The sequence below is a fragment of the Leuciscus leuciscus genome (assembly GCF_965113295.1).
Source record: "Leuciscus leuciscus genome assembly, chromosome: 13".
Lineage (NCBI taxonomy): Eukaryota > Metazoa > Chordata > Actinopteri > Cypriniformes > Leuciscidae > Leuciscus > Leuciscus leuciscus.
In genome coordinates, this window is record NC_138737.1 from 6,358,321 (window position 1) to 6,385,740 (window position 27,420).

Consider the following 27,420-nt stretch of genomic DNA (forward strand, 5'->3'; position numbering starts at 1 on the left):
GCTGGTGTACTGCTGCAAAATAGTCAGCAAGGTGAATCTCCAGGAACAAGATTGAGCATCCCTGCTGTTTTTACAGGAACAGTTACCCCCAAATATCCTGAAGATAAGTGTTTTGATCATGGATGGATGGATCCTTGGGATATTTGAATCAACAACTTTGTTCATCACACAGGACATTAACTGCAATCAGAGTCATGGGCTGCATCCGAAATAGCACACTTAGGCGAAAAACAGTATGTGACAAGAGTAGTATGTCCGAATTCACAGTACTCATAAAAGAGTATAAAAAGTACTTGTATGATCTAGGCTACTACTTCCGGCGAGATTCTGAAGTGTGCATGCGATGGACACTTTACTATCCCATGAGGCCACAGGAGAGGATTTGTGAATGACAGTGAAGCGATGCAACTGACCCTGGTAGGTCACATGATAATGACAACATGGTGAACGTCCAGATTACATTCACTCTACGCACATTCATATTATATTGAACATACTTTTTTAGCGGTTGTGGAGTAGTTACTTGTTCAAAATAAGTACCTACTCGATAGTGTGCGATTTCAGAAGCTGCATCTTAAGATGCCTACTTTCATACTATATAGTAGTCGAAAAACAGTATGATAGCCGAGAAGTATTTCCGAATTCATAGTATTCATAAAACAGGCAAAAAGTCCCCGGATGACTAATTCGTTACATTTATATAGCGCTTTTTCTGAGACCTCAAAGCGCTTTACATAGATGGGGGAATCTCCTCAACCACCACCAATGTGCAGCATCCACTTGGATGATGCGACGGCAGCCATATTGCGCCAGAACGCCCACCACACACCAGCTTACTGGTGGAGAGGAGACAGTGATGAAGCCAATCAGTATATGGGGATGATCAGGAGGCCATGATGGACAGAGGCCAAGGGGCAAATTTGGCCAGGATGACCTACTACTGCTTCTGACGAGATTCTGAAGTGCTATTTGATGGACACTTTACTATCCCATGAGGCCACGGGAGAGGATTTAAGTGGCTGTGAAGCGACGCAACTGAACCCGTAGTACACATGATAATGACAACAACATGGCGAATGTAGTACGTGTGAATTTCAATCATTTATTTTGCACACATTCATACTATATAGATTACTACATACTTCTTTATTGGTCGCAAAGTGTGTTTCAAACCACATGTAGTACTTACTATACAGTATGTGATTTCGGATGCAGGGGTGGTCATTTTTTGTGTTTGTGCCAATTTACTTCATGATACTTGACTTAGATGGAAAGAAACAACAATGAACTAAATTTGTGGCCTCCTCTCTTCCTCCCATTCTAGCTCAGGCATCACCTGATGCTGACATTTCAAAAAGAAGAAGTCCATTTTCAGTGAATGCTTATATGATGTCTGGAAAGTGAAATATGAAAGTTTCGATTCCCCAGAAAGAAGAAGTTTACCGGCCTCTTACTGGAAAAGACCCTCCCACTCCACCTATACAGTACTTCAGTTCCACATATTTCACAAACAATAGAAAGTCTCGGCGGGCTGTTTTTACACCACCGGTTTGGAAATAAAAGGTCAGAAATGTCAAAGTGGAGTGACACTAGATGAGTGAATTCGCTTGTTATTGCCAACACTTTACTACATCATTTGGGCTGCACTCAATTTTCTGTTTTGTTTGGCTGTGATTGTTCAAACTCTTCCAGTCTGTCCATTTCCCGTTAAGATTCTGATTTCACAACAGTTTGCATTCAGACACTTTTATCCAAATTGGTTTGCGGTACATTAAATGTGTACTGTGTTTACTGGAAATCAAACCCATATCCTTGATGTTGCCAGCATAGTTCTGTTAATAATATTAAACACATTTTATATTGCTGTATACATTGATTCATGCTCATACGGATATCAATGGCATGATATATTTGATTTCTATGCAGTTTTTATGTTGTTTGTTTTGGTTGTTGTTGATTTATTGTTTTCTTCAGCCCAAAAAGAAAATTCTCTCATTATTTACTCATCTTTGTGTCAGTTCACTGTGAAATAGTTCAATTTCAGCTTGTTCTTCACACAAATCTGCGGAATGGCTTTAGAATACTTGAGACTGTTCCTTTGTCCTTCTAGGAGCTCAACAACAAAAGTCCCCTTCACTTTCACTGTGTGGAAAAGACCCGCTTGAAGATCCTTCAAAAATATCTTCTCTCCACAAAGAACTGGTGAGTTCCCCCCCCCCCCCCCCCCCCCCCCCCCCATTTGTTAGGTGAATTATCCCTTTTGCAGTTTTTGTTTGTTAATGACAGTGTTAACTTCCAAAAACATTTTATTAATCAGTATTTTTGCCTTTCCCCCCACTATAAATATCTATTTATAAAATGAACGATATAATATAATTTCGAAACAACATCTAAACAAAAACAAGATAACTGGGTGTATATATATATACTGTATATATGTGTGTGTGTGTGTGTATATATATATATATATTTTTTTTTTTTTTTATTTTTTTTTTTTATTAATTTTTTTTTACAAAATTGTATTATTATTTTTCCTTTACAAAAACTAAGTTCTACGTTTAGTTATTTTTAGATAATCTTAATTAAAATGCAAAAATAATAATAATTTTTATATATTTCTTATGATAGGTACAGAGGTACAATATTATTAGCTTTGAATATTGTCCAAGATGTGACAATGTGACAAAGAAAAATAAATAGATTTCTCCGTGCTACATTTCTCTGAAAACAAGACTTACACTTTATTTTGATGGTCCCCTTTAGACATTTTGTTGACTAAGAAGTAACATTGCATCTAAATGTCAACTAACTCTCATTAGAGTGTTAGTAGAATAAGTTGACATACTTATAGTCAGTATAATGTCTGTTGGGGGTCCAAAATATAAGCAGTGTTAGCAGATATTAAGCAGACCAACACACACACAGACACTGATTAAGAAAATGTTTTTTTCTCAGTGAGTTAGATTTTTGCTGTTGGAATTATGCATTTGTCGCAGGTATTGCCAGCAGGGAGCGCTACATCACATCTAATTATAATAATAGGCCTGTTCTTTATATTTACACCATCTAATAATTCCCTTAGTCTAATTATTAGTCATCACATTGCAAACCTCATGAGCGCATGGACTTTTAGATCACTGTGTCCTTTTCCGAAAATGTCATGTTTTTCTAGTAATGTTTTTTCCACCCTCCCTCGACACCCTCCGCCGTACATAACATTCCTCCGCTGAAACTTCACAGATTCTGTGGAATTGCCCTGGAATTCTCCTTCCTGTCAAATATGACTATGTGTTTGTTCCGAGAACGATTTTGTAAAAAAAATGTTATGGGAATTTTGGACATCTGGGATGGACCTTTGACCATTTTAGGGAAATTAGAAAATGATACATGCAGCTGACTGTACACTTTGGTCAAGTATGTTGTATTTTTTGGTATTGCTGGTTCATCTAGTAGTAAAAGGCTGAAATGCTCTTGTGATGCCAGACTGGAGTAAATGGTTCCCATGGTAACAGTGGAGTCTGGCTTCCACCCAAACCCTGCACTGTGCTAAAACAGACAGAGCATTCTGGGATATAATACATTAAAACTATCACCATCACCTTACCTAACCCTGCCTCCCACTCCCACAGCCGTTTAGGAGAGCAGAGGAGCTTGAGTAACTGCATCAATGTGTTATATTTGGAAATAGTATCCATCATCATTCAAGCATTTTACAATCGCATCACAGCAGTGCTTCTCAACTGGTTTTGCTTCAGGATGCAGATTTTACCGTACGGTTGAAATCAAGAGAGAAATCATTGAGTGCATTTTAATTTGAGGGTTTGATTTCTAAACGTCTCTTGAATTTTGACAGTTTCATGCTTTTGCCATCCAATAAATGTTTTTGGCTCCTTTTTATAAGTTCTTTAGCACATTAGGCATGCACAATATATATGTAACTTATTGTTATCAGGCTTTACGGTTTTTTTTTTCTATTGGTATCTCTCGACATTGGATAAATGCACTACCATTACATAAAATAAAAAAAAATAAAAAAATTTTTTATAAGAAGTCTCTTATGCTCACCAATGATGCATTTATTTCATCAAATATACAGTAAAACAGTAATATTGTGAAATATTACTGTGATTTAAAATAACTGATTTCTGTTTGAATAAATATTTAAATGTAATTTAAATATTAACGCAAAGCTGAATTTTCAGCATCATTACTCCAGTCTTCAGTGTCACATGATCCTTCAGAAATCATTCTAATATGCTGATTTGCTGCTCAAGAAACATTTATTATTATTATCAATAGTAAAATTGTAGCAACATGAAAGACTTTACTGTATCTTTTGGACAATTGAATGCATACGTATAAAATAAAAGTATTAATTTCTTTAGAAAAACTAATCTTACTGACTCAAACCTTTTAATTAAACAGTAGTGTATATATCAGCTGATTTTGGATATTTAACAATATTGTACATTGTAATATTGTAATGTCTAATTTCACTTCTAACATTGATTTTTTTTTTAAATCTGTGCGTTCCTAAAGCCTAACGGTGCACAATTATATGGTTTGCTGCATTTTATGATTTGCATTTAGCATTATTTTTCTTGCTGTCTGCAACCCACCATATGAGAAAAGCACTATTTTATAGCATTGTGTCCACGTATCTTCGAGTTGTCCTCTCTCCAGTATGATGTGTCGCCCACATGACCACTGTGGTTAGTCATCATAAGCCTGGAGAGAATTCATTGACCGACAAGTACTATAATCATTGTATGATCATCACAAGATCAGAACACTCTATAATTTGGAAAAAACAGGCTGTTCGTTGCCAGTGATTCCAAGCATGTTATTCCTGTTGAGGAAATTCTGAGAAACAGGCCCTTCTGTGCCTCAGCTGATCGATAGATGGCGCCGTAGAGCGAATGAACTCTGTGTCTGCTTGGCACATCAACACAACACAGGTCGTGTGAATCTGGCTTCATCTCAAAGCGCTCTGAATCTGTCATTCACTGTGAAGCTACAAAGATTTTTTTGTTTTATTTGTTCCACGCTGAAAAGGACACCGGTAAGAAGGAAGTGAGGTCTTTTAATCCTTGCATTGTTTCATGTTAGTATTGTTTTGAACATTTCCACATTCCCTTATAAGGCTCTGTATCCTACTTTGAAAACTAATGACAAAAAGACATCCTGCAGTCAGTTAATCTCATTATTATGCAGGATTTTATTTATTTTTAGACATCTATGAATATCATAATGAGTGTGACAGTGTTTGATGTGTCAATACCTCTTGCCCTTTAAGAAGCCCTTTGGCTTTGCTCATGTTAAGGTTCATGAGGAAGGTCAACCCTTCTTTTTTAGATGCTGAAAACAGCAAAGGTGTCAGTTTTCATCTCAGAGTTACTTTCAAATCCCACCTCACTCTGTTTGTGTTATCTTTTAATACCTTATCGGATCTCACTTCATTATGCGGCTCTCTGGAATACTTGATTTTGATTGGTTAATGGCAGCGTTCTGATGACCGTGTTCTGTAATGGTGGTCTGAGTTAGGGTTGTGCGAAATTCAGAATTAAAGAAAGGGCTCCCTTTCAGTTCATGAGTTTGAATTTAATTGGCCACGCCCCACAAGAAGAATGACAAAGAGGATTTCACTGAATTGTAATTCAAATACAGGTAATGCATTCTGAGAAATGCCTTCTGTTTGTTACCTCAATTCAAATTCAAGAAATGAATTGGAATTTAAGGCTTTCTCAATTCAATTCTTGAATTTGAATTGAGGTAACAAACAGAAGGCATTTCTCAGAATGCATTACCTGTATTTGAATTACAATGAATGGTGCACAACCTTGGCTATTATCTTAGGCAACTTAAACAGTTGCTGTGCAAGTTACAGCTCTCTCATTACTCCACTTTCTTTTTTTTCTTCCACATAATTTTGACTCAATTGATCCTCTGCTGACTGAAATCACTATTTTATGTTTAAAAAAAAAAAAAAATTATTTGGTAAGTTGGCAAATAAAATAAATCCAGTTTAGAATGATCAGGACATAGATGTGGAGAGCATCATTTGAAAAATTACGGTGAGTTTCAAGATGTCATCAAATCAATCTTCCTCCATTTTCTTTAATCTAAGAGAGAATCTGAAGAATCTGTGGTTCTTCATGACACATTTGTTCTTAATGGAAAGGCGTCTTAAAGACAAACATGGATTGAGGGAGACAAAAAGCTACAGGAGGTGCTCTGTAACCTATTGGTTCCACGAACGGCCTCTCTGAACTCTTTCTATGACCCCAATTTCATCCTATGCCCGTGGTCTCTTTGGACGCCCCAGTCATCTGTAATTGGTTTTGACAAGTCTCTGTTTTGCAGTGTGTGGGAGCACGCTGTCTTTGGTGTACCATGTCCATGAGGTTCATGGGAAGAAGCTAGCAAAGCCCTGCCCAAATCTGAACCCCCCCCCCCCCCCCCCTCCTCTTGTCTCCTCCTCTCCAATCTAGAGCCATTGGCTGGGATCTCTGCGGTGGAATGCTGCCGGGAGCCCCGACCCTCCCCTTGAGTTCACCCTCCCACCCATTAGGAATTCCAGCAGGGCATTGTGGGTGGGATGAATGGGGTCAGAGCCAAGGAAACAAAGTAGGAAGTTTTCACAAGAGTGTATAGCCTTTGTTAATGACTGCTTGGTTTTGTTCTTTCTATCTATCTATCTATCTATCTATCTATCTATCTATCTATCTATCTATCTATCTGTGTATCTGTCTGTCTTTCTGTGTATCTATCTATCTATCTGTCTATCTGTGTATCTGTCTGTCTGTCTGTCTGTCTGTCTATCTATCTATCTATCTATCTATCTAAAGTCTGAAACAAACCTGACGAAAAGTGTTTAAAACCCTCATTATTTATTTCTCCAAATCGTTTTAAGCATATCCAAATCCATTCCTAAATTAGTTTACCTTTAATAAAGCAGTTTAAGGAAGTTTATTGGCGCCACTATCCTTCTGGGGCATCGAGTTCAACTGATGCAAAGCATTTGTACAATCTACCGAAAAAAACTGCCATTCATTTATTGTGTGACGTATTGGTGTCAGTGCAAGAGCAGAGACTGGTCGGTGTGTTTTGGTCTCACACTGAGTCAGTGCGTTGCATTCTGTGTGTGGCGCGGGACCCTCGCTCCTCAGGATGCTTTTGTGAGGGCCTCCAAAGAGGCCAAGTTCACAGAGACACAAAAGCGGGTAAGAAAACCGGAGGGAGTGGGGTGACAGGGTGCAGCTATCAAAGGATATCAGCACATTCTTAGAGCCGCTGCTCGCTAATGCATTGTGATTTGAATAGCAGAGCGGGTGAATGAAATGAAGACTTGTAAAGAAGATGAAAAACTGAATTTGATAATGCATGTCAGGCCTTGTGGAATTCCAGATGCTTTTGAAATAACTGAATAGGGAATCGGTTGTGTGAAATCGTAAAATAAAAAAGATCACACGCTTTGTTTGGTTTTAAGAAACTTAGCGGGAGTTGTTAGAAAGATTGCAAAATCATAAAAGTGCTGTAAATATATTTCATCCATATTTCACAAGTGTATTAGCAGATAAAGCGCTCTATTTTCAAACTCAATCAGCTCTTTTCATCCACTTTTCTTCAGACAGGCGTGTATCTCTCTCGCTCTCTCTCTGTCTCTCTTTTCTATTTTTCTTTTTTTTTGGGAGTGGGTGAAGAGAGCAAGAGGGGGCCTAAATCAAATAAACATCACAGCCATGATTGCTTCATCTCTGCTTTCCAAGAAAACCAGACATCCAGGCTGAGAATAAACTCTATTTGCATTGTCTCTTCCGGCCGTGGACCTCTAAGTGTCTTTTATTGAATCTGGTCTCATTAGAGAGCTGGACCAGCAGAGATGATGCTGCTATAGACAGCACTCAGCTAAACCACTTACATCCAGATATACTTATATATATATATATATATATGAACACTACACAGTGTTTTGGATCTGTAATAGATTCCTTGCCCCTCTTGTGTCTCTTGATGTTACAAACCCTGTTGTTTATGGCACTGATCTTGCGGGCTCATTAATTATGGATGATATGTTGGTGTCGTGCATCCTGATTTAGTCATAATGACTAAGTTATTTTCGTTGTGATGGGAGGAGAGATCTGCTTTGCTCTCTGCTCAGTTGACAACCTATTTTGCTTTTTTACAGTCAACAATTCTACAATAGCAAGATGTATAAATATGCCTCTGATTAGCATATGACAAATGCCTTCCCTTAAATCAATGTACCATAGTAACCAGTTTATGGAAAGTGTTGTAGTTAATTTACATAATAAAAATGTGGTATAATGAAAATATGACAGAGTTTGACAGCTTCTTATTTGAAGTAGATCCCACATTAATTAGTGCTTGAAGCAACTGTATTCCTAAAAAAATAGGGTTTGTTCTAAACCTCAAACTTTGATTATTATGAATGCCTTTATGCACATATTCCATTCAAACTTTTTGTAAATCATTTCATATTCATTTTCATCGATAGAATGTTAGATTTTACTACTTGCACATTGAATTTTAATTACTCTTCTTAATTGCTCTTTATTGAATTGTGATTGGTCTTGTATTCTTTGCATATTTTTAATCATCAATAGCCACTTTTACGCTTCAAGTTTACATGACCTCAGCAAAGTGGCACTGACAAGATTATTAAAATAGAATAAAATAATGATCAACAATGATTATTGTCACCATTTTGGCAGAAACTATGGTTTCCATGGTCATTTTTTGTGAGGTTTAAATTAAACTATGAGATCAATGTTTTAACACACAGATGCAATTGGAACCAAAGTGTCTAAAGAAAGATACAATTACTGATATTTCTTAACCATATTGTTAACTGGACATAATGTGAGCAAAACTTGGCATCAAATAAGGACAAAAATGCTTAGTTTCAGCCTCCAAACAGCGAAAAGACCTTCAGTTTTGAAGGAGGCCAAACCACCTGCCAGCATTGTCTGTCTCCATGCAGTGAGGGGGAGCAGAGCATGATGGGAGGTGGGATGGCGGGGAGATTTGGTTCTCACAGGCTTCATTCTCTCAGATTTCCCGCCAACACCCCTTCTACGCACACTCACACACTCCTCAATGCTGTTTCACGGCCATTGCCCTTCAATACAGACCTGTGGAATGAGGGTGGTCAAGATGACAGAGAGAGAGAGAGAGAGTTGATTGGTCAGAATGTGTGCGTGGAAAAGGATTTTTTTTAGGTATAATTACATTATTATTTTTGAAGGCCAAGGAGAAAATAAGTTCTGTCACAACAAAGTTTATGATTCTTACATGTTTTGTTCATCATGATAACATTCACAAATGAGCACAACTTTTATAAAGTCTGAAGCCTAAATACAATTGCCAGAAGTAAAAAAGATAAATGATAGGCTATAGTCTTACACAACGGTTGCATGACTTCAACACCACCACCAAAACTCTTTCAGTCTTTATTAGTAAAACATTTTCCCTTAAAGTTTGATTTAGAATAGTTTGCAAGAGCACGGTTGTAAACACAGTGAGGGTGTGTAAGTGCACTAGTGAGTAGATGAGTGATATTTAATGTCCATGACAACCTCTATAGTCCCATTTAGCCACTTTTTAGCAACCACCTTTTTCACAAGGGGGTATTATTGATGTCTTTTATGTCATAACTTATATATCTTATATCCAAATATCCAGTATTACATATGCGACAGTAAAGGCTTTTCTGTGTTCCCGAATGCCTCTTCCTCAGGAGCGATCCTATTTGTGGAGTCAGATCTTTTGAAGAACTCCCTTACAAAGCCTATTAAAAGGTCTTAGCTGCATATTGTAACGCCCCCCACCACCACTACCACTGCGAGAGATCAGAGAGTGAGGGTGAAATGCAACAGAGACAGAGAAAGAAAGAGAGTGAGCATTTGGGGGTCATCATAGATCACTTAGCTGGTCACATTAGCTTGTAACAATGTGTATCTGAAGTGCTTAACCCCTAGTGGAGAGCCACTGTCTCCCTTCACAATGGCTTAGATCAGCGGTGCACAATACTAGGGTCTCACAGAGGGCAAAAGATGGGCCAGAGATGAGAGCGTGACGGCTACCTCTTCCTTTCTCCCTCTGTCTCCTTGTGCGTTCGCCTTTACGGTCCCCTGTGGGGATACTCCCATGCATCACTGCACAATATCTTTCCTCATTATTTTTCCATTCCATAATTTACCACTTTCTCCTGTCTAATGAGCTCCATGTTGGTGTCCCAGTAATTCAAGACATTTACATTTTTGAATCCTGGTAAATTGACTTTAATGAAACCTATTTATTGCTTCACTTGCATGGCACATTCTTTAACATAAAACATATTAGTGTTTAATTGGACACATTAAGGGACAGGAGTAGTTCATACAGTTTTTAATTGAGTGTTTTAAGAGTGAATTGGTGCCAATGGTCACATGACACATAATATTTCAATGTGTCATTTTGTATTTATTCTCATCACAGTCAAAAACATTTCAAATAACAACTAACTTTCTCTTTCTTTCTTTCTTTCTTTCTTTCTTTCTTTCTTTCTTTCTTTCTTTCTTTCTTTCTTTCTTTCTTTCTTTCTTTCTTTCTTTCTTTCTTTCTTTCTTTCTTTCTTTCTTTAATATTATTTTTTGTTTGTTTAATTTTATTTATTTATGCCTGCATGCATTATTTGAACTACTTTTAGGGTGTTTTCTTTTTCGTTTTGGATCTTGACAGCTTCAGTCCTAGCTCATTTGAATGGAATTATGAAAAAAATGGAAAAGACATTGAACATAGTAGTTATGCAGGTTTATAAAGACAGAATAAATGATGCCATGGTTATAATATATTACATTGTCATGTAAAATTATACTTTTGAATAATTAAAATAGCATTATTAAACATTAGCTGCATTACTGAAATGTAATATTAAACTCCCTGACGCAACCTACTGTACATAACTAGAAGCCACATGTATCTATTTAAATGTCTATGAGTCACACAGAAACTTCTGTAAATTATAAAATGATTCATACAACAATAATTTTAAGAATACATGAAGTGGTGCATTTTAAGGTGATTTTAGTGTCTTAAATATAATTCCAATTTACTAACATTTACTGTTGCATTTACTGTTTCACATTGTCAAAAGTACTGACATTTTTACAGCACTTGTGCATTATTATTTTTTACGACTATGACAAGAATGGTTTGTTTAATCTGACTAATTTTCTCTTTTTCTTGAGGCATCCTCACACCCATTTAGTGTGTGTGCTCATAAAGAGAACACTAATGATTTTTGCTCCTTGTCCCCATGCCCTTCCCAAACCCTAATCCCAACGCAATAATGAGCTGTGTGTGTGTTTGTGTCTTGAGGGGGATGGGATCCTGTTCCTGTTATTGTTAACTACAGTCGCACCCATTGAACCCTTTAGCTCAGTCCATATCAATCGTGTTTTTTGAGATTTGGCCTCCTCAAACAGTTTTTGAGGCTCTTCATCTGTATAGATCCTTCATTAAATGCGACACATTTAAAGTTTGCAGGTTGTCTTGGGATTTCCATCAAACTGTCAGTGGGCCACCCCGATGTCAAGAATCGTGTCATGGGGGACTTGTGAAAATAGATCTCATCTCATATTTCTTATCAGAGCTATGCAGAAATGCCCCAGTTCAAAACAGAGATCTGTGTGGCATGTGATTTCCTTCACAATTAGAGCTGTGTTGTAGATTATCGGAATTTGGCTAATGAGAAATGCTCATGGGAATGTCGGCATCAAACATATAAGAGAACAGAGCAGCTGCTAAACAACACACACACACACACACTCGTCACAATCACACTGAGTGAGTGTGTTTGACAGGCTGCAGGGTGTCACTGCTTACACATGTGCTGTTTCGTCCCGTGGGAAGTGTGCGGTCATGTGCTTTAGAGGAAAAGGCCTTCAAGTGTGATTCAAAGGAATCGGAGAACGGCCACTGGATTTACAAAAGACCTGCGGGCTACAGTATTCATAGCGTCACCCTCATCAATTTACCATTTTCCTCATGCTTAACCTTTACTAAATAAGCCATGTGACGTGTGCTTGTGCATGTGAGCTTGTGTATGAAAGCGTGGGTGGATTTAGAAAGTTTGCCGTCGTATAACAGATTTAATGAATCGTGACAAACGGTCCGTTTATTGATGATTACATAGGCTTGACTCCAAAGCCTGCATGTGTAAATAACATTTCAAGGCATATTAGACATGCTACTGATGCATAGGCTCATCAAATATGGCAAAACATATTTTTAATTAGTATTCATTTTGTGTCTTGCTTTCCTGTAAAATAGTAAATAAATTGCTTAAGATGTTGTGTAAGATTTTACAACTTGCATTCAGACATTATGTCTTGTATTATTTCAACTAGATCATAGTTCATATGTGAAACAAGACAAAACAATCTGCCAATGGGGTAAGAATAAGTAAACTTTATTCAATATATGTTCTCTGAAAACATAAGAATATCTTGAAAAAAGTTTTTATTTTAATTAGATTTAGTTGAACTAAAACTAACTTAAGACAAAATAATAACCCCAATGGGGTAAGATTAAATAGACTTAATTCAAGATATTTTCTTTGAAAACATGAAAACAAGTCTTAATTTCTTATGCGATTTTTTTTCTCCTCCAATTAATAAAAAAAAAAATCACGTTTTAAGGATATATATTCTCTGAACAATGATTGAATAATAATAATACTTATTATAATACAATATATACTTATTGTTGATGCTGTTATAATCAAATGTAATATTTGTAATATTTATTTTTTGTGAACTAACTAAATAAATTATGGCTTAATCTAAGACAAAGTCAGTAAAATAATCAAATATAATAATTATAACTATATATTAAACACAAAAAAGTGTCCATAAAAAAATCTAAGTAAAGTTTTACCCAATAATTGTGTATACTGTGTATTTTAAATAAATTAAAATAGCATTAATAAACATTAGCTGCATTACTGAAATGTAATATTAAACTCCCTGACGCAACCTACTGTACATAACTAACATAAGTATGTTAGCCACATGTATCTATTTAAATGTCTATGAGTCACACAGAAACTTCTGTAAATTACAAAATGATTCATACAACAATGGATGTTTGTTTAATCGGACTAATTTTCTTGAGGCATCCTCACACCCATTTAGTGTGTGTGCTCATAAAGAGAACACTAATGATTTTTGCTGTGTATTTTTATGATTATTTGAGAGTTATGTCAGTAGCTTAGCAACATACTAATGCAAAAAATCTATTGAAATCCATTGAGTTTTCTATTTGCTTTGCTCTGTGTCATTGGTGTGCTGTATGAAGTTGTTTATGTAGAACATTTCAAATCAGCTATTTATGAGGTTCCATTTCAGTTAGGATGCTCCCTCAAAAGGGAGCTGCCTATGTAGGCAAGTCCGTTCATTACATTTTGGGATAGAGCTTTAGTCTGTGACTTGTTCATTTAATGCATTAGTTCACCCAAAAATGAGAATTCTGTCATTATTCACTGACCCTCATGTCATTCCAAATCTGTATGACTTTCGTTCATCTTCGGAACACAAATGAAGATAATTTTTGACGAAATCTGAGAGCTTTCTGTCCCTCCTACGCAACTACCACTTTGACGCTTCAAAAAGTTCATAAAGAGATAGTCAAACTAATCCATGTGAACTGAGTGGTTTAGTCCAAATTTTCTGAAGAGACAGGATCGCTTTATATGATGAACAGATTTAATTTAGGCTTTTATTCACATTCAAGCATTGATCAGCAAACATAAACAGAAGCTCAACCGAAATCCTAAATTGAATCTGTTCATCATATAAAGCGATCGTGTCTCTTCAGAAAATCACAGACAGAAAGCTCTCAGATTTCATCAAAACGATCTTCATTTGTGTTCCGAAGATGAACGAAAGTCCTACAGGTTTAGAACGAAATGAGGGTGAGTAATACTTGACAGAAATTTTATTTTTGGTTGTACTAACCCTTTAAAGGAGTAATTCACTTTAAAATTTAAATTACCCCATGATTTACTCACCCTCAAGCCATCCTATAGGTGTATATGACTTTCTTCTTTCAGACGAATACAGTCAGAGTTATATTAATAAACACCCTGACGCTTCCAAGCTTTATAATGGCAACATTTGTCGTTTCCAGCGTCATTGCCCTGTGACCTACTCTTGCTCTCTTTCTGTCACTTAACACCTGTTCATCTTCCCAGGATCCTTTGCTCCTCTTCACCTTTTGGTGTCTGACATACTTCCACCTGCTTGGGCCAGTTGTACCTGATCAAACAATACAGATTTGTTACCCCACACCTGGACCGCTCCACCTGTTCTGAGTCCACCATTACTATCCTCGCACACTTATCTGCTTCACAACTGTCGTGACAAGTGATGGGCCACAAAATGCCTCTATTTTTCTAGAAAATGTTGTCGGTTTCTCTGCCTATGACATAGTGTTCAGTTTGGAGCTGCTCATTTTAACACAGATCAGCAGCAAAGGGCCGGTTCAGCCTGTGATAGCCAGGCATCCGTCATCAGCCGTGTCATTAATCTTAATTAGATTTCAGATAATGGTGTGGTTCTAGACCTGGACATTATATTGAGCATCAAATTTACAGCACGTCCGATAGCAGGTGTAGCACACAGTAGCAGCTGGATGAAATGGGACTGTTTAATGCATTAACACTCATCAGGGAGGGGCGAAGAGGGGTAATTATCACTGTCAGCAGCTCCTTATGTCCTTATGGGCAGTGGGAATGAGGAAAGGAGATAATTGTATAATAAAGATTGTCTTTAATATGAGTGTCAAGAGATGTATAAACCCCAATGAAGTTTTTTTTTTATCATTTAAAGGGATATTTTATCCTAAAAATAAATAAATAATTCTTTGCAATCTCTCCATTACACTGTGCCTCTGAAAAACAGTCAAATCCTCCGAACTAACATATAGTCCTCGGACGTGATCCATGACGCCATTAAAATAAATCATCCACTTGTTCCTGACATTGGGATTCTTCTGAAGTTTTGACAGAAATGAGCAAATGAGCTGTTTAAACAGGACGCGTCAAAGCGAACATGCCTTGATGCTTCCATTTACTCCTCCATGATTTGTCCTGTTGTCGACTTAATTGCCTGGAGTATGCCAGAAAGTGAATGCGCATCTCTATACTGTATCCAGTGTAGACAGCGTCAGTGATTATAATGGGTTCTATTTGCTTTTGACGCGACGCTACGCTCGCAGCCGGTGTAGGCAAGTATCAGTCGTTAAGCGACTGAAGGTCAGTGGGCGGGGCCTATGATGTGAAGATGTTAAACTATTCATCGATGTCTTGCTTTGGAGGCAGTCATATGCAAATATATTTCCTGTGTGACATCACAAATCCCAGAATATCAAAACGATCCATTTTTGGAGCTTGATCAAATAAATCCTTTGTTTATAATGAGGAGAATGTTTTAAGCTATGAAACTTGCAGGATGTTTTAATGGTACAAAGACCTCTTATATGTCAAAACATCAAGGCAAATTTGATTTCTCATGTCATGATTAAGCAAAATGACAGACAATAGCAAAAAATCATGTTAATGGTAATTTTTAAGTTTTGGTATATGATAAAGAGTGACCAAAATTTCACCTTTGTCTTCCAAAAAAGGATTTGGAACAACATGAGTGGAGGTAAATGATGAACTAAACTAGAAAGTAGCACAGTGGTGTTATCGGCAACTAAAACAGAAATAAAATTGAACTAAATAGAGATATTTTAAAACAAAAAACAAAAACGACAAAGCACATAACAAAACTACTAAAATTAAAATTAAACTGAAAATATAATAATTATATAATAGTTTATAAATAATACTGACATGACACTTCACAGTGTGGCCATAGAAAATACAAAACAAAACATCTGACTCTGATTTGGACTCTACCATTATTGTAATTTTATTGTATTTTAAATGCATCTTACATTACAGTGTCAATACCATGGTATATGGATAATCACACATCATGTTGTCTGTTCTTCCATCTCTCAGTTACTCCAAAACCGTGCTTTCAAAATGAATAAAATGCACAGAGAGTGCTTCAAAAACGGTTATCACTGCAAATTATGCTTCATTGTTTGCTTGTGCAATTTAAATTTCATCCTTTTCAACAGGTCCTGATATTTACATTCAGGTCTCCTGGCACAGCTGTAATTGTTTTGGCAGCTGTGTTCTGTGATTACAGGAGCAGAGGCTACGGTGAATCCAAAGTGTCGTGCCGGGAGATCAGGCGGACCGCAGCTAATGAGAAACACTCGTCACGTGATCCGCAGGGGTGGCCCGTGCTGCGCCGGAGACACCAAGGCAGGTGTTGGGAGTCACGTTGCTATGGAAACAGAGAGATGACACCTTCGGAGGTATGTCAGTGCAGGATTAGCCTTGTACATTCGCTATCAAACCTTGGGTTTGGGTACAGCGTCTCGACACAAATTAGATTGGAATGATGCGGGCCCGTCCTGTCGCCAGCAAAGCATGCAGATGTTTGTTTCAGGATATTGATTTTATCTCATCTGAAGTATTTGCACTATCAGTACATGGCGTCACTGAAGTTCATGATAACGTCACTCGCTGGTTGCAGCAGGGACTGCCTTGTAGAATCACAATAGCTATGTTTCCATCCACCTATTGTTATGCGCATTTTTGGATATCGCATAAAAAAAACTGGATGGAAACGCCAAGATGCTCATACATTTAAAAAATGCGCATTAAAACGTATGCGCTCATTTGAGTCGGATACATTTTTAATCCGATAAGAAAACGCGCGCATGATCTACGATAGAAACGCATTACTGAATAAATTCCTCGATGCGCATCAAGCATGGGGCATAACTGGACTAACCACTGGACCAATCTTGTTGCAATGCATCTGAAATGCTGTTTTGGTTGTTCTGAAATGCCTGAACAAAGTCTGTCATCAAAGTGGTTTGGTATAAATACCACGACTGCATTCCTAAACAGAAGGCATCCAAAAGCAAGATAACATGATCACGCTTATTGCGTTTTGTCTGCACGCTCTGAGGTGCAAGTCATTTGTTATATAGGATAAACAGGAAGGGACGATTTTATTCCCTTCGGCTCACTGGATGGAAGCGGTGCTTTTTTCACAATTGTTTTATGGTAAATGGACTGCATTTATATAGCGCTTTCACAGACCTTTGGCCACCAAAGCGCTTTACATAGCCTCACATTCACCCATTCACTCACTCATTCATACTCCGATGGCGGTGTCAGCCATGCAAGGCGCCATCCAGCTCGTCGGGAGCAGCTGGGGTTAGGTGTCTTGCTCATGGACACCTCGACACTTGGTCAGGTGGAACTGGGGATCGAACCACCAACCTTCCAGTTTGTAGACAACCTACGTGAACCACTGAGCCACTGCCGCCCCACTTCCGTTTTATGCGATATCCCTATTTTGCGTTAAGTTAAATTTGCAACCTTGGATGAAAACATAGCAATTGAAATAAAGTGAAATGTTAGGGATTGAGCACAGCTCCTGCTACTTGAGCTCTGGGCTCTGTCTTCCCCCCCATCTATTGATGGTACTTATGCATTGAATGGTTAATTTATCCAACAATTTTTGTCGTCATTTACTCACCCTGATGTTCCAAACCCATATGGAGCAACATCTTGCAAAGTCTTCCTAAAGACGCATGCTATCAATGATTAGACAGATGAGAATCAATGATGATTGCGCAACACATTTTAAAGTACCATAAATGAATTACACTTGATTGAGGATTTTGATTTGAGATGAAGATTTTTTGCAGATTTTAGCCTTCCTCACAGAAAGATATCTCTTCAGAAGATTTGAAATATTGAATGCAAGTTCAATTTAAAAAATGTCATGGGGGTCATCAGGAATGATAGTGACATTTTCATGATAATTTTCTTATATTACATGAAAAACCTTGAAACAAGATAAATGAATTGAGAAGCAACAATTCGTAAGATATTAAGATTGTTTTTCAGAGAATGTTTCTTAAATATAGATGTATTTTTTCTTACTGCATTTTTTTTTCCAGTGCAGTTAGACTTAATATGCTTATTTAAGATATCATTCATATATAGATTTCATATATCTATGAATTTTTTTAAATATCTTATACGTTTTGTCTAAAGATGTTTCTCATATTTGATAGTATTTCCATATTTGATGGTCAAATTGTGACCATGGAAAACATTGTTTTTTGGCACACTACCAGAATGGTGATTCCGTGGTATTCTTTGATCTACCTTGCAGTGTAGTGTAAATACCACAGTATATGAATAATACATATCTCTTCCTCTGTTCTTCCATCTCTTCAATACCAAAACCATTTCAGAAGAGATCAAAACAAAATAGTGCTCTCAATATGAATGTGATGCAATACTTAAAAAAATTATTATCACTATACAAATTATGCTTAATTATTTGCTTGTGCATTTTATATTTCATCCTTTTTAACTGATATTTACATTTGAGTATTGCTTGAAGAAACCGTTTGTCTCATTTTAGGGATTTAAGGTATTTTTACTGGAAATCAAGACTAAGTAATTTTCAGTGCATACTACTCTCCAGCAATGTTTCCACCTTAATATATGTATATTTGAGGCTGCTGAGTTGGATTAGGGTTTTAGTGGGTCTGTAAAGGTTGAACCTCTCAGGCTTCATACAAACATTTTAGAAGCTGTCGACACTTGCTAAGTAACCATATCCAGCCTTGACGTGGACAGAGCAGAGCGGTGCTCTCTAAATCAGTGTTTATGAAAATAATCAGCATGTGACTCCAGCTTTTCTGTGACAGCTCTTCTGTAATCATCCAACCTCACATTGGAATCACAGGACGGGCTGGAGTCACATTCACACATGATCTTATCTAAGACAGAAGGCTTTGTGTCCCTCACACAGAGTTCCCGATCCTCGCATTCCAGCGGCACAGGCTCGCGGTCCCTGATTTGAGTCATTGTGGCTCACGGGGCCCCCTGCGCTGAGAGGTCTAATGTTGGGTCTGGCGTAAAGCCCTGTTCTCTTTGGCCATATAAGGACCCTTTCAGGTCCCTTGTTAGCTGTGTTATTCTTAGTCTGTTTTCAGAGTGAAATAATGACATCGTCTGGAAGACTTGCCATGAATGGAATTGGAAGGGATGTGGACAACACTTTCCTGGTTTACACTTTGATATCGAGGAACTCAGCAGCGCTAGTGGTGTTATTGTTATTGGAAATCCATTATGTTTGTTAGAACTGCATGTTTCTGATAAACATTAGTCATGGGTGTTACTGCAACAAAGCAGCATTTAAAGTGAGTCATGTCTTGAGGAATTACATTTATCTTTTGAGATATTCAGAAGAGAGTGCATTGTACTATGAAAACATTAAATAAGATTTAGAGGTTGATGTCAACATGAATTTCGATTCTACCCATTTTTACATTTGTGATTTTGATGCAGTTCCAATTTAAGAAATATATTTACCAAGAAAAACATGTTGGGCCAGACTTTATGCAAGATTGCTAAATCAATGTATTTGATATTATACAATAGTCTGCAGCCAAAGTGATGTGAGTGGAAATGTAGATTATTATATTTTGGTTAAAGATTAAAACCAATAGTTTTTTGTTTTTGTAAAAGCATCCTGCAATGAATTCTTTACAATAAGGAACATGGTTTTTAAATGTATTTATTTACTAAGGGTTGTTTTTTTATTTCATTTTTAAGTGTTTTTTCCCCGTCTGTTTATTGAAACCAAGCTGCAAAAGCGACATGCTCTGTATTTCTGAAGATTTTCTGACATCAACGTATTACTGTCCATGTTTAAGCACTAACAACGCCTATTCATGATTAGAAACCAGCCCTGTCCTGTTGAGGCTATAGGTAATATGGAGAAATTCGAAATTCTGTCATGAAATTCTAGGTGCTGATAGGTCCTTCTCAACTCGTCTGCATGCAATCACAACCTTCTCTATATAGGGCACAGCTGATTGGTTCCTTCTGTATCATTAGCCAGTGAGCTCGCTGCTCAACCTTCAAATACTTGGTCAGCATTTGCATTAGCAAACCCTCCACCAGCTCCACCTGTATAGATCTGCTACGGGTAATTCATGTTTGCTATATTGCACAACAGCAGCATGTCTTACTTGTTCAGAGCAGTGTGTCGTGTGTCTTCTGGCAGTAGCAATCTATTCCATCAAGACCAAACATATCAACACTGTCATATCCATTACCATGCCAAACTCTCAGAGAGTTGACGTGACAGAACTGTTATTATATTACTATTATTCTTAACTTCCAAATGGTTAATAAGAAGAATAAAGTGTTTGCCTGAGGGATGACAACGTTGGAATTGAGCTGTGTTCTTTTTATTTTTAGGGTTGCTGATCATTTAAGCATTTAGCAGCACATTTCAGCATAGATTGTTTTCTGTCTCGATCAGTGAAGTGAAGAGTGGAATGTTTAAAACTATATTGGACTTGACAGCACGCCTGCTTACTGTGTCTCAGCAGACCGTGTGTGTGTGTGTGTGTGTGTGTGTGTGCATGCGCGTGTGTGTTTGTGACGTCAGGTGAAAACAAAACAGTCTTCAAAAGAAACATTACTGTTATTGGGTTTGCTAACATGTCTTTAGAGGGCGGGGTTTTGGAGGGAAATGTTGACGTTTGCAAAATGTTTCAAAAAAGTTAAAAGCACGATGTTTGAGCTATATTAAATGTTTGTTTAACAGGGAAGATAGAGATATACATGCTGATATTTCCTCTGCATTTGTGTGTGTGGGAGTATCAGATTAAGTGGACACTAGCTGTCTCGGCAATATAAGCAATTCCAAACATTTGCTCACTTCATTTTAACTGCCATCCATTTGTAAGACAATTATCATGCCTTATTCTTGCCTCTTTAACACACTGAACAACAGTCACATGATCTGTTTGGAGCAAAATCTATGATCCACTTTAGCATCAGAGAGATAATATTAGCTCTCTGTAATAGCGTTTGCTTTAGACCCGCATGAATCGTGTATAATTGAACAATCTTTTTTTCTCTACCTAATTGCCCCCCTTCTTTCATTCCGACATTCACGTTTTCCTCGTCCCCTCCCCCACCAAATGTCATTGCCAGTGCTGTTATCGCAGGACAGGACAGTGTGATTGACACCCCCACGCCAACCAGGCTCGCCATGGCAACACCTCCTGTCACATTTGAATAATGAGGGTTCGATACATCGAGATTAACAGCCTTAAATGTCGTTCAACATTTAAGTCTGCAGGAATTCCCTGCGTTTGACAGCTGTCGCTGCTGGTGCTTTTCCACCAGGGCTGGTCTGCTTACGTACAACTAGAATGGTCAAGTGTGAAATAGATGTGCTCTTCGAACCCCCACTAAACACACCGCTCCCCCAAGAGTGTTCCCTGGCAGCTGTCATTACACTAAGGTGTAAGGTCTCCCTCTAAATTGGACCACGCTGAGTAAGAGCGCAGTGGGCTGTAACACTAGCTAGCGCTTACGGCCAACAGCTGTTTGTACGCAGGTCACGTTACACGCAAACATAACTATACATAACTGGTGAGGTCTACCGAATCATTTAGCTATTTTTAACACAGTGGGAACTTCATGTCACAAGGGAATTGATCTAATTTGACAGAAAATGGCACAAGTGGCACTTTTTTTTTTTTTTGCTTGTCCCCTACATCTGCTGTAGTAATCTTATTTTATTTTATTAATTTATTTTTGATATCATTTTTTTATTTGGTCATATGCCTGAAAAAACTATTGTCCCCTACACCTGGTACTTTTATTTGATCTATTTATTTGTAATTTGTATTGTATTGTTTTTATTTATTTATTTTGTGCCTGGGAAAAAAAACCCTGTTCCCTACATTTGGTACTCCTTTATTTATTTGTTTTTTTCCTTCCTTCCCACTCGCTCCTTCCTTCCTCCCTCCCTAGGAAATTGGGATAATTTGACAGAAAATGGCACTTTTTCCAAATCACTCGATTTGTCGTTAGCGTAGCTTGCGTCTTCTTGTCTAATATGTGATGTGAAGTGAGTGAAGCACTACGGAGGTTTCATTTATGGCAGATTGAGGGCTGAGTTTCATGGTTTCTGGTTGTGTGTGGGAGGAGGGGAGACCCACCGCATGTCTTCTGCTCATATGGGGAAGCCCAACCCCCCCCCCCCCCCCCCCTCTCTGTCACTGCAGTAGGCCACACCCACTCTGCGTCCAATAGCAGCCTGCTTTTGGAGTGTAGACCTTGGATGGCTGCAGCAGCAAGTAGATGTGTGCGTGTGTGTATGTACGGATAGGGGTGTGGTGGTGGGTGTATTGGCGTGTAAAGAGAGAGAGATTGAAATACGTACATTTATGTAAGCGTTCATATACATTACAGACGTATAAGACCTCTCTGCACTGTCAGGGTCTTGATCACCCTCTCAGGGTTTATTTTAACCAGCTGTCTGTACATTATCCCATGCATTAGGTTACATAGATTTCAGTCTCAGGATATTAAGGGTAAGTTTACATGGCAACGATGTACTAAAAACTGAAAAGTTTTTCCTTTGCGTTTGTTTTGCGAACAGATGACAACGTTAACTAAAAACGCTGTATTAGGCTGTCAGGCCAGTGGATGGTGATGCCACTTTTTGTAAAGAAACACTAGTACGCGCCTATACCCTGAACAAAGTGTGCCGCACAAGTCATTTTGATCGCCCCCCAGGTCATAAACCCCATCATAAACCCCTCCCTCTCCATGTAATCTAATGGGACGTGAGACAAACTAAACAATCAAATTATACTTCAGATAATTTTTCCCCAAAAATGGTTTCTGTCATTTTAGCTAGTTATCACGCCGATTTAAGTTCAAATGTTTGTTTTTTGAAAGTTCGGTTTTAGTTAGTTATTTAATGCTATAAAAACAGGGTTGTGATGTCATGATTGATAGCTGAGATTGACAGCTTCTCTGAGCGAAGTAGTCACTGTCACACTTTTTTCAGGATCTTCAGGAGGAGATTGGAGCTTTAACTTTAATTTCTACATTTCCATAACTGTTTATTTCACACCGACATAATGAGTGTTTCTGCAGTAATCTGTACTAACCGATTCTGCGGGAGTGTGGACGGGGCCTTGATTCGTCGGCTGTACTTCACGCTCACTACTGCGTAATCAGCGCAGGATGTCAGCGCCATATTGGGATATTGGCGGCTTCACTTTTCTAAAATGGAAGAGAGTGAAGGTGTGTCGTCAAAGGTGCGTTTTTTTACAGTCTATTCCCTGAACACGTAACACACATGCGCATGACGTCACCGTTTCCACAAATTTGCGTTTTTGTAGTTTACACAGAGATGATAACGGTATTGGTATCGTTGCACTTTGAACCCCGCTTTAAAAAGTTAGCATTTTCAGGCCCCCAAAATGCCATTGTCGTGTAAATGAATGGCCGTTTTTTGTTGAAAATGGTGTCGTGTAAACAACCCCTAAGATATTGCATAAAACGTTTGCATGTATTAATTTGGTAGATTTATTTTATACAAACAGTGCTACCAGTTAGTCGGGGGTTAATCAGGGAAGAAAGTCCCTAATATTCCAAACAGGCAATATCTGATAAGCTAGTTAGTCCCTAAATGTTGCTTAGAACAGCATTTTCTCTGCTACATTATTACAGAAAAAATGTCCATAACCTTGTATATACACAAAGGCATGTATATGAAAACATATCATAATTTTCTAATCCCTATAGTTTAAAAAAATTTTTTGCTCATTTTGTTTCACAGGGTTAAGCATTATACAGTGTCTAACAAAATTCAGGCACATCAGCATGTTCTGTTACATTATTACTGTAACAACTTTCCATAGCCTTGTACTGTATGTACAGTAAGGCATGTATATGAAAACAACTCATAATTCCCTGTAGTCTAATTATGGCTCCATAATGTAAACTCTCCATATTCTTGCCAAGATTTGCATCATCTAATTTGTAGAGATTAAATGAAAGAACACATTAAACAAAATGTCATGGGCATGAGTTTGATTTCCAGTGAATGTGTGAAATGATAAATTGTTTACCTTAAAATGCCTTGCGAGAATTGGGTAAGAGGATCTGGTAAATGCATACAAATCTAAATGTAAACATTTCAGTACTGTTTAGTACTGTTTAGTTTAGTGTAGGGGTGTGCATTGAAGGTTCATGGTGGTAAAAATATACTTAAAGTTAACATAAAAACAGCTTTCACTACGCATAGAAACTTCTACAGTGTGAAAACAGAACATTTAGCTGGAAAGTTTTTACATTAAGATTATGAAAACAAAATTGCATGCACAGAAACATGCATAAGACCAACGTTGTTTATTAGAAAGTAAATAGCCATGTTGATTTTCTCTCTTACAGAATCAAATTAAGAAAATGACTTCACTGCAGTGTGAAGAAGGTGGGATGTATCTAAAGGTCAGAGGGGTCAAGGGTCAGAGGGATAATTAGAGACCCAGAGGGGTTCAGTGTCAGCATGTGTTATAGCGTGTGTGCATGTGACTGGTGATGTGGGTTCCTCTGACAGAAAGATGGGGTCACGGGGTTTGGCATCTATCACATGTGATCGCATCAGTGACGACAGCTAGGCCAGCAGTTCGCCAAATGCGCATAATTGTCATTGACCAGCGGTGTCATGATTCTTTAAGCTCTGATAGCTGCACACACACAATCGACCCTGTGTTGGATTGATTTACTCAGGTAAATATTAAAGCATTAAGTCACAAGAGTGCATGCGGTGATGTGATTATGCTATAGTTCAGAAGCAATGCGATCACAGATTTGTATTTGTTTGTTATAGCAACTTCAAACACAGCTCAGATTTTTGTATTGAAGTATGTATAACTTGCATCGTATAATGTACCATTGTCATAAAACATCCAATAGGGTGACAAACATGCACAATACATTTGCCGTCTGTAAAAAGAATCTCCTTTTGAATGGCATCATTAAACAGTTTATTAAATCATAATTATTTTTATTGTATGTATTTTTATTATTATTTATTTATTTATTTATTTTATCAGGTGCCTATATACCTATTGTCTCCATCTAGTACATTTCATTTTATTTTATTTTATTATCTTTTACTAATTTTGTTTTTCAAGCTTAAGCATTACGAGGTCTAACAAATTAACAAATGTACCAAACAAGATAATGAATAATATAGATAAATAAAAGGCATGCTTATTTCTTCAGATTGATTGATTAAGTGCCTAAAAATGTCTGGTATTTATTTATTTATTTATTTATTCATTCATTCATTCATTCATTCATTCATTTATTTAACCTTCATTTTTATATTTATCATAGATCATTATTATAATTATAACAGCAAGTTATAACAAATATTTTGAAAACATAAAGAAAAGTATTTTTAATCTCCATGTTAAGAGTAAGAAGAGATTGTTTAAATTTCCCTACATGGTGAAATTACTTTATAAATATTTACTAAATCATTTGAATACATCTGATTTGCTTCCATGATATAAATATATTCACTCATTACTCAATAATTTTAGTCATAACTGCTTGGGGCCTCATAACTGTATATATAAATATTACACATAGCATTTTTGTATTGCTATAGACTCAGAACCAGAACATGTCCAAATATGGCCAAACGGCTATGTTGTTGTTATGAGTGGTGGTGATGATAGTAGACTCTTCCTCTCTGATTGGCTGTCTGGATGTACTCTCACTCTCCTCCACTCACTCACATACACACACTCACGCGGTCATGAATCAGACTGCAGCGCGTTAACCTGTATTTAGGCTTGAGTATGCGTCACACAGGACTCTAGAACGCTCTGTATCTGCGTCACGGGCTCAGCGCTGTTCGAGAGGAACTGTTTTGTTTTTTTTTTCATTTTTCTGTGACATAGACAGGTTTTATAATCAGTCCTCTTGCTCCTCTGCAGTGCTGCCCACCCCCTCTGCACTGGCACAGAAATGACCAGAAGGCTGTTCTGTACCGCTTCTGTCCTCCCCCGGCTCTAGAGCAGCATCACGCGCCTATGACGCCAGCATCTTTTACGTCGTGCTCCTCTCCACGGTCACAGCATCACCCATACAAAAGACCCAAGGCTAAATTGTTGTTTCCCGTGGACAAAATTTTTCTCTGTGTTCATTCATGCTGAGCTGAGATTTTGATGTGGAGCGCATGGACACGCTTTTTCACACATGCATTAACATGCACTGCAAAGCTTTGTAATGTGGAGAACAGCAGGGAGTGGTTCTTCACTTCATGTTCCTGTGCTTATATTCACATCTTTTTTTCCACACGCAAAGCTTAAACACGACTTTCATTCCTTAATGTTCCTCAATGCAAGGGTTTTGTCTTGTTCTGTCTCCTCTTCAAAAGCGAATTATCTTCAGGGTTCACTGCCAGGGGCTCTTCATTAGTTCTAATAGAGTTGCGCTTGCAATAGTCTCACAGAGGTTCTTGTTATTTCTTATTGTGTTAAAGGGAAGGGTTAGTTCACCCCAAAATTAAATTTCTGTCATTAATTATTGACCTTCATGTCGTTCCAAACCTGTAAGACTTTCGTTCATCTTTGGAACACAAATAAAGATCTTTTTGATTAAATCTGAGAGTGTTCTGTCCCTCCATTGACAGCTACGCAACTGACACTTTGACACTTCAAAAAGTTCATAAAGAGATCGTAAAACTAATCCATATGAATTGAGCGGTTTAGTTCAATTTTAAATTAAATGTAGTCTTTTATTCACATAAAAGTAAGCATTACTTACGAACATAAACAGAAGCTCAACCGAACTTGCTTGACGCACGAGAACAAACCTCTTGCGGAAGCTCAAGCGTGCAGTGTAACACATATGAACCTCATTGGTTCTTGCGGAAACTCAAACGCGCTGCGTAACACGAATGAACCTCATTGGTTCTTGCGGAAACTCAAACGCGCTGCGTAACACAAGAATAAACCTCATTGGTTCTTGTGGAAACTCAAACTTGCTGCGTAACACGAGAATGAACCTCATTGGTTCTTGCGGAAACTCAAACTTGCTGCGTAACACAAGAATGAACCTCATTGGTTCTTGCGGAAACTCAAGCGTGCTGCGTAACACAAGAATGAACCTCATTGGTTCTTGCGGAAACTCAAACTTGCTGCGTAACACAAGAATGAACCTCATTGGTTCTTGCGGAAACTCAAGCGTGCTGCGTAACACAAGAATGAACCTCATTGGTTCTTGCGGAAACTCAAGCGTGCTGCGTAACACAAGAATGAACCTCATTGGTTCTTGCGGAAACTCAAACTTGCTGCGTAACACAAGAATGAACCTCATTGGTTCTTGCGGAAACTCAAGCGTGCTGCGTAACACAAGAATGA

The 27,420-nt window shown here is 37.7% G+C and overlaps 1 long non-coding RNA gene across 2 annotated transcripts; it reads left to right on the forward strand.

Annotated features, from left to right (window-relative positions):
• Positions 1-27,420, forward strand: LOC309513385. Of its 2 annotated transcripts, XR_014211428.1 has the most exons (6): positions 1-417; positions 1,325-1,563; positions 2,111-2,202; positions 6,492-6,627; positions 16,229-16,437; positions 25,993-27,420. It is a non-coding gene; the product is annotated as an uncharacterized lncRNA (long non-coding RNA). The 2 variants fall into 2 exon arrangements; XR_014211429.1 differs by lacking the exon at positions 25,993-27,420 and having other exon boundaries at positions 16,229-17,923.